We start from the raw sequence: 8,057 nt of genomic DNA, 5'->3' as shown, positions 1-8,057 counted from the left end.
CAGGTCCCTTCCGACCCTAGAATCTATGAAACTATGAAAATCCACTGATTTCACCAGCTCAAGTTTTTTTAATCTTTTTTTTTTTTTAAATCAATATTGGTAGAATTCTTCTACCAAGTTTTTGCCTCCTAGGGATGAAGCCAGGGGTTGTGATCCTTTTAACAGAGTCCCAAGAGCAACACAGACATCAAGGAATCTACATGAGGAAAAGGGAGTCCTTAGGAAGGTGTAATATTCTCTCATACAGCAGGGCTGGTCAGGACAGAGGAGGTGAGCCAGGGCACCATCTCCTCTTCACCCACCCCACCCCACCTGGAACAACTTATACCAACATGATATTAGCAAAGAATAACCTTTTCTTATTGAATGAGACTACTCAAATGAATCTGACAAGCTAAAGTTGCCTACCTTCCCCACCACACCTATATTTTATTATATTATAAAAGTGAATGCACGTGACCAGCTGAAATCCTCTAAAACAGGTTGTTAATACCAGCTGCTATCCCATTCTACCGTGGATTTTTTCCTATAGCAATGTATCTTAAGGACATTATCTCAACAGCCTCTTTTTCTCACTTAAGAAAGGAACAATTACATAAAAATATCATAGCTAAAACAAGTTAATAACCCAATATGTCTGATAAGATGTTTGAGTGCTGGCAAATGCAAGTGTGAATGTACTCTGATTATTGAGCTTTATTATTGTTACTTAGATGCACTCAGTGTCATGACTTCAAACAGAAGTTTCATCATAAAGTTAAACTTGAAGATGACTTCAAATTTCTTTCTTTTCTGTTTTGTTTTCCTTAAGAGTCCCCCAGGTTTGGACATTATAGACAGGTCTTCATGTGCAAGATACTAACATATCTGTGTACCTTGCTAATATATAGTGTATACTCCTATGTAGTGTATGCTCCTATGTTATGGTCTCTTTGAGAAATGGCACCACTGGTTAAATTGAGTGGTTTTTGTGAAGTAAAGGTGAACCTAGAAGTTTCCACACTCATTTCACTTCTTAAACTGCAGTTTAGACAATCTATGTTACCTTAATAATATCTCAAAACAAAAATGGGGTGATGCTTGGTTATTTCATAACAGACTTTTGAGCCATGAACTCTCTTCTTCCTGGAGGGTTTGATCATCAGCTGATGTAAGCTACTATAGCTCTTGTACTCCAAAGCCAATGGAGCTGATAAATTTGTCTGGCATTCCTTTAATAACAAAATTGTTGGGCTCAGATAACTTCAGTACTACTTTACTGGGGATTTCTTTATCTCAGACCTACTTACTGATTTCTACTGATTTTGGCCAGGCATACAGCCTCCGGCAGCATAATCCACTTAAAAGCCTAGATATACCACAACCAGTCCTGTGATAAAAAGGAAGACAACCTAATTCTACTGTGGCTGCAGTTACCACCCCAGAAAGCAGTTCCGATTTGGCACCAAAAGGTCTAGAGAAGTAAACCTCATGCTAGTATTCATGGGCTGCCTTTCTTCAGAACCCATGTATTGGCTGTTCCAGGTAAACATGCCACCCAACATGAAATGCTAATGGTACTGATTAATGGAAGAGTAAGTAACTCTTGATATTCAGGAAAAAGTCATTGTGACATGGTTGTTTCCATATACTGCAGAAAAGGCTCTTGCAAGAAAGGGTGTGGTGAATTGTGTGTCAGTAAAACCTGATTGACTACTCACATGAAGAGTCTCAAATGCCTAGCAAATTTGCTGCAGGTGGAAAAAGCCAACAGAGCTGATGTTATTTTTCTCATCATTGCAGACAACAATCTGAGTTCAGAGTTGCTTAGTTCAAACAATTTCATCCATGGAAATTGGATGGTGAAGCACAAGGTCCATTATTTTCTATTACATTTGTTTCTTCTTTCTTAAAATTAACTTAACAATGTTTCATGAATCAATGATGAGATACACACACACACACACACACCTTCACAAGTTAAACACACAGGAAGTGGTTTGATGGCAGCAAGAGCAGTATAGCAAGTACTATATATTCTTACTACATTTACTATTAAAGTATTTGGCAACTGCATGTTAATAAATATGGTATAGCAGCTAATTCTCAAACAGTGATCATTAAAATGAGTCTGTGCATTGCTGGGCAATGCAATCCACTTTCAATAGATAAACTGTTACAAATCCAGCTTAGGTGCTGCCACCCAACTGAGCTGTTCTCAGAGCAAATCAAGAGGTGGGACAGTGCTGGCTTTAAGTCACCTTTTATATTTTCCTGACAGTAAAGCTGGCTGTAGGCTGCTCTAACTTTCATGCCCCCACCCCTCCCCACCTGCAGCCCTAAGGGACAAGGGGTCAATAGGACATTACATGCTGTGGCTTTTCCCTGGCTCTGCCCCTAGGCTAGAAATCAAGATATAAGGGTCTTTAAGTTCCATTCCAGTGGCTCAATGCCTCCTAGGGATTGTCCTGGTTAAGGTGAATCCTCCATTAACCAAGTTAACTAGTCTTAACCTGTCACCTCTTCAGTGCTACAAAGCAGTTGGATTATCCTGGTGTATCAGGATCACAGTATTTTTTATTACTGCCATAATTAATACCACATTTCTCATTTGTTTGAAAGAGGGAGTAACAGATTAAGGCAGATTTCATTCTTTAAGGGCAGTTTACTATAGCCTGCATTTTTACAAACCAAACTTAAAAAGAATTTCCTTGATTAGGTTGATTTATTTATTTATTTTCCTCCATTCTTCACTGGTATAAAAAGACTGCACATGGTATAGTGCAATGGAGAAGCAGATCCAATGTGTATTGAAGAATAATGATAAATTCACAGTGCACCAGTTCCTCCAAACAGTTTGCAATGTTGTCAATTGCTCCTTTCTCTTTAATTTGCACATCAAAGGATTGCTACTTTGATAATGGATAAGGAAGAAGGTAAGGGCGAGGTCTTTCACTTCTCACAACTGAGGATGGGAGGTGCCACCTTTTTTTGTTCCAATCTGTGTGGCTACTGGGTGCCAGTCTGCCTTGTAGAATAATGTAGGGAAGTCCAAGGGCTTCCCTGAATTATGCCAAATTTAATATCTGCCCTCACTCCCCCTGACAGGATAGTATGCCAATTAGATGTTGCTAGAGATCTATGCACCTTCATGCCCATATCACCATGATCACTGTATCCTTTGCTCTTAGGGAAACCGTATAGGTGACACTGAGCTCTACAACCACCTCTATAAAGTTTTCCCCACTATGACAGTCTCTGGATGCCTAGCTAAGAGACTTTTAAAGGTGCCTTGGGCTCTATCAGAGGCTAATCTGGCCTGCAAAAGATTTCAAATAATCTTTTTCACAAAGACCCATAAGAAGGTACTTCAGTTATAGTAGGATGTACACTACAAATCAGGAAAATGATAAAACAAAGCCTAACATCAGAGTTTAAAATTAGCCCTACTCTACCATTCAAAAGAACCATGACAGTCAGAAGGAAATTTTAAAAATGTCAAGCTCTTGGGCCATGTATATTAAAAGTTTATCTATCTTGAACAAGACACTGCCATTTCTTAAAACTAACAGTATCTGCTTCATGCTGGATTTACTGTGGTTGTGAGTGATAACAACTGCAAGGGAGGTAGAAGAGATCACAAAAAATGCTATGATAATTAAAAGCATGGAGATTAGCTCTGCTGTCCTGACCAAATTCCAAAGCGTACCTAAATTTCACCCACAGTTGTCATTGAATATAGTTCTGTTCTTCGCCCACAGCACAAAATTATGTAAACATGGTATAAACATTTCATCATTAAACAGCTGCTGCATTTCAGTTTCCTCCCCAAATACAGATGCACGTCACTGGAAGAGAATAATTCCCATTTCCTTTTCCTTTATCCTTCCCATTCACTGCCCAATCAGATTTTCCAAGTATCATAAAAGTCTAGAGGTTAGGATCTAATAGCCATGCTACCTGATTTCTCTTCTCATCTCAGCCTTTTCTAGCTGCATCTCTGAGTATCTGAAGCATCTTCCTCTGTCAGCAGGAAGAGCAGGACTGAGGAATCAATGCAGACACAAAGGATGTTCAATTTCATCCCGTCTTCTTCTATGTTCACCCCCGTAGTTCTGTTCTCCTGAATTAGATAGTTTCAGGAAATAGTCATCTCCTTCCATTCACAATGCACCAGATTGCTCCAGAGACTGTGACTAACAACACTGAGGTACTTGATTAGGATAAAAATCAATAAACCGTATTGACTTTTTTTACGGGGAACAAAGAAAAAAACAGAACAATTTCATTGTTCTGCTCAGAGTAGAACTTTGCTTACTTGGTTGCTCAAAGTAAGGGGGAACATCTCAGTTTTATTTCTACCATGTCCTGAGCTTGGAAAATGACCCAAGAACAAGTGACTTGGTAGGATACAAAGTCATGTTCATGTAACAATACTTCCCTGCATCTGCTTGATTAAACTAAATGTTCTGAAGTAGAGGGAGGAAAAAGCAGTTAGAAAGTGGAGGAGTATTCAGCTAACTCTCTTGTTAATATGCAATTGACAGCGATTAACTTAGGGTATGTGCACCTTGCTTGATGGCCCCTTGGCATGTTGGCCCCTTGCTAAGGGTAAACTGACATTCCTTTCTTGTATGTATATCTATGGTCTATAATTTACACATCAATTAAAAACACAAAGGCCTTTCTGAAAGAAATATCACTAGCTACAAGTAATCTTACTTTGAAGTTTAAAAGAAATTTTAATAATACAGAATATCTATCATCTTCTGTACCACACACATAATCAAAGTCTAGAACTATAAAGTGCATCATATCTAATATAGAATGTAGGCCAAAATCTAAGTGGTTTTGACACTGAGCAAATTCTGCCATTGTTTGAGTGCACAGTAGAACTGATTTTAATGGGAGATTTGCACATCACTAAGGACAGACTTTAACCCTTTTGTTTATAAAACATATTGTTTACCATTCTAGTACATGTATCATGCATATAAATGGACAAAAATCTGCCATCAGAAACATAATAATCTACCTACAGTTGTGTAGGTGTCTATGGTGTTTTTAAAAGATGTCAGAACATCAGGTTCCTGCCAGAGGTGTTTTAGGTTCTAAAATAAGATGTGAACATGAGTGGGCCTAGAGTGAGAGCAGGACTGAATTAAGTTGTGCACGTTATGAGGATGTGACGTGGGCCCTTCTCAAGTCATGACAACAGCAAAATCTCAGCTTTCTTTTCTGCAGTTATGCTTTTTGTCCTTTTGGTTGTACAGGGCAGCTTGCAAACATGAACCACATGTAGCTGATGTGGCACTGTCTACCTGAGTCTGAAGACAGCCTGACAGATTAGCTCTGAAAGCTACGATATGACCCATGCGTGGATTGTTAGTGCTGTTGATTTGCAGGTCCCCAGAGATTGTCTAGAAAATGGCTTTCACAGCAGCTGTGTATATGTGGCAGGGGCCAAATATACCTTCTTCCAGACAGCACACAGCCTACTTGAAGCAGTGTCTTGAAGAGAGATCTAGTCTGCTCAAAGAGCAGGTGACTCATGTGGGTCACTGCTAAAATTGCCAGCTCAGTGGGGGATAGCAACACAAGAGGTAGGGACTGGGGGGAGCCCCATTTGAGGTGCACCTAGATCCCCATTTTCCGTTGATTCAGCCCTGGAAGGCAGCTACCATTGCCCTGCAGAAATTCAATCCATTTAAATGAGAGCTAATCAACTTGGTTGGGGAAACCAACAGATGATCTTTGATCTGGCCAATGTCCCTTCTGTTCTGGGGCCATGATTTCATGACTGAGGTTAAAGTCAGGCTAGATTTGCACTTTATAGACTAGCAAAGTATGTATATCACAAGTCTTTGTGGGCTGAAGCTCACTTCATCAGATGCTATGAAAGGACATGCAGAAAGCAATGTATAAGGAGGGAGAAGTTTGAATACAAAAGGCAGAAAGGAGGTGGAGGGAGGGCGGGGGGGCAGTGCTAGGAGAGGCAAGCAACAACAACCAAATCCATATAAACAAAGGAGTCACAAAAGCTAATCCAGGTAATGAGATAAGAATCCACTATCCCTGTTTAAACCATACTTAGGACAATCCAGGCTATGGATGATTTCTTGTTCCACAATTTCCTGTTCGAATTGTTTTTTTAAAAAGTTATCTGCCTAAGAACACCCACTCTCATGTCAGCAAGAGACTGTTCAGGAAGGTTAAAGTGTTCTGCCACAGGCCTGCATGTCTTTCTGCAGCTGTTGTCAGATTGGTGTTCATTCATTCTTTCATGTAGACTTACCTAAAGTTAAAAGTCTAAGGATACCACTGGATTCTTTCCCACTTTGATATGGCTATATGGATGTTACTGAAAGCAGAATGTAGCCTGCTATATTTACTAGCTGCACAAATGTAATCCAGTTTGATTTGAGGGCATTAAGCTAAATTCATTTTGCACTATGGCTAAATAAGCTGGTATCCTGTCAGCAACTGGATGAAAGGCTCCCATGACTTTGTGTTAACTAACTGCATTCTGTTTAGCAATCCAACATGTTGGAAATACTGCATTTCCCTTTCTCCTCTCTTTTCCTTCTCAGCTGCTCCTTCATCTTGGCTCCAACTTAGGACCCTACCTGTCCTAGAATGTGCTCCTCCGTGAACTCAGTGACATACAGCCAATTTGTTTGGCTATAAAGATGTGTCTCCATTTCTCTGGAGTGGTGTGCACAGGAACAGGATTTCATCATTGAGCAGTTCCAAAACCAGTGGCCCACATAATGTGCTATACCACTTGCTTTCAGCAACACTTAATGGACCAAATTTTACACCAGCTAACAGAAGTGAATACAATTCTCTTTGACTTCAAGTTTCATCCACTCATACCATGCTGGTGTAAAGCAATATCAGTGCAAGTCATGGCTAGGATTAAATCACAATGCTGCTAGCTGCATAAAAAAAGACGCTTTCTTGCAGTCTCTAGCAGTGTTTTTGCAGCCCCAGCAAAAAAAAAAAAAAAAAGTGAAGGGAAAAGGGAATGATGACTAGTGGAGTCCATAGATCACTCCCCTTGGGATTCTGTTTAATTATAACTGCCTAAGAAACTATCCCTCAGGCTCATAACAACATCCCTTCGAGCATTTCTTTGTGTTTTGGAATAAGTCTAATTGCATCAAATAGCAAACATGTAAGAAAAAAACCCTCCAAAGAAATACCCTCATGATGCAAAGAATTTATGATATAAAACACCAATATTTTGTTCCAATTTTCAAAATATGGGTGCCCATATTAAGCATACAATACAAAATACATAATTCTCAGAGTGCTCAGCACCCACCAGAGCTCACTGAAGTCCATGGGAGCTGCAGGTGTGTAACCTAGAAACCTGGGCCACAAGCATGTAAGTGCCTAAATGTGGGTTTACAGGCCAAGTGTTGGTAACCCAGATTTGAAAACCTGGCTTTTGTGTTTAAGGCCAGGAATAAATCTGGGGCAGGAAAAATATAACTATAGTACTAATTGTTTGGGGCAAATTTAGGATCTCACAGAAGGGGGAGAGGGGAAGGTAACACAACATAAATTGGACATTGGCTCAGCTATGAGACCAGGAGTCCTCCAGAAAGCACCACTGATGGGCACCTTGAAAATACTGAGGAAGGGGATAACATTCTAAACTCACTGATGCTTGGGTCTAAATCCAATCTATGTTAATTATTGTGTCCCGTTGGTGGGTACAACAGCCACCAATGATAGCTTCCTACTATCCAGGATACATTTTCTTTTAATTTGATCCTGTCATACAAGAAATACACTCAAGTCATACAACTGGAACTTGGAAAATGTAGGGTCAGTTCTCAGTTTTGCCACAGACTTGTGGGCCCGTTAACAAATCACTTAATCTCTCTGTAATTTGCAAACAGGGCATATCCACTATTTCCGTACTTCACAAGGGCTCATTGCTTAGACACTAGAGTGACAGAGGTCATACCTATCTTAGGATTTTTAGACTGCCACTCATCATCAAACAGAAAGAATTCTGAGTCCTAATACAATCACAGAATTATGATATAATTGGGAGTATGGAGACA

The sequence above is a fragment of the Gavialis gangeticus genome, unplaced genomic scaffold (genome assembly GCF_001723915.1).
Source record: "Gavialis gangeticus isolate Ggan-Ray unplaced genomic scaffold, GavGan_comp1, whole genome shotgun sequence".
NCBI lineage: Eukaryota > Metazoa > Chordata > Crocodylia > Gavialidae > Gavialis > Gavialis gangeticus.
The sequence above is the reverse complement of the archived record's forward strand: the minus strand, read 5'-3'. Positions refer to the sequence as shown.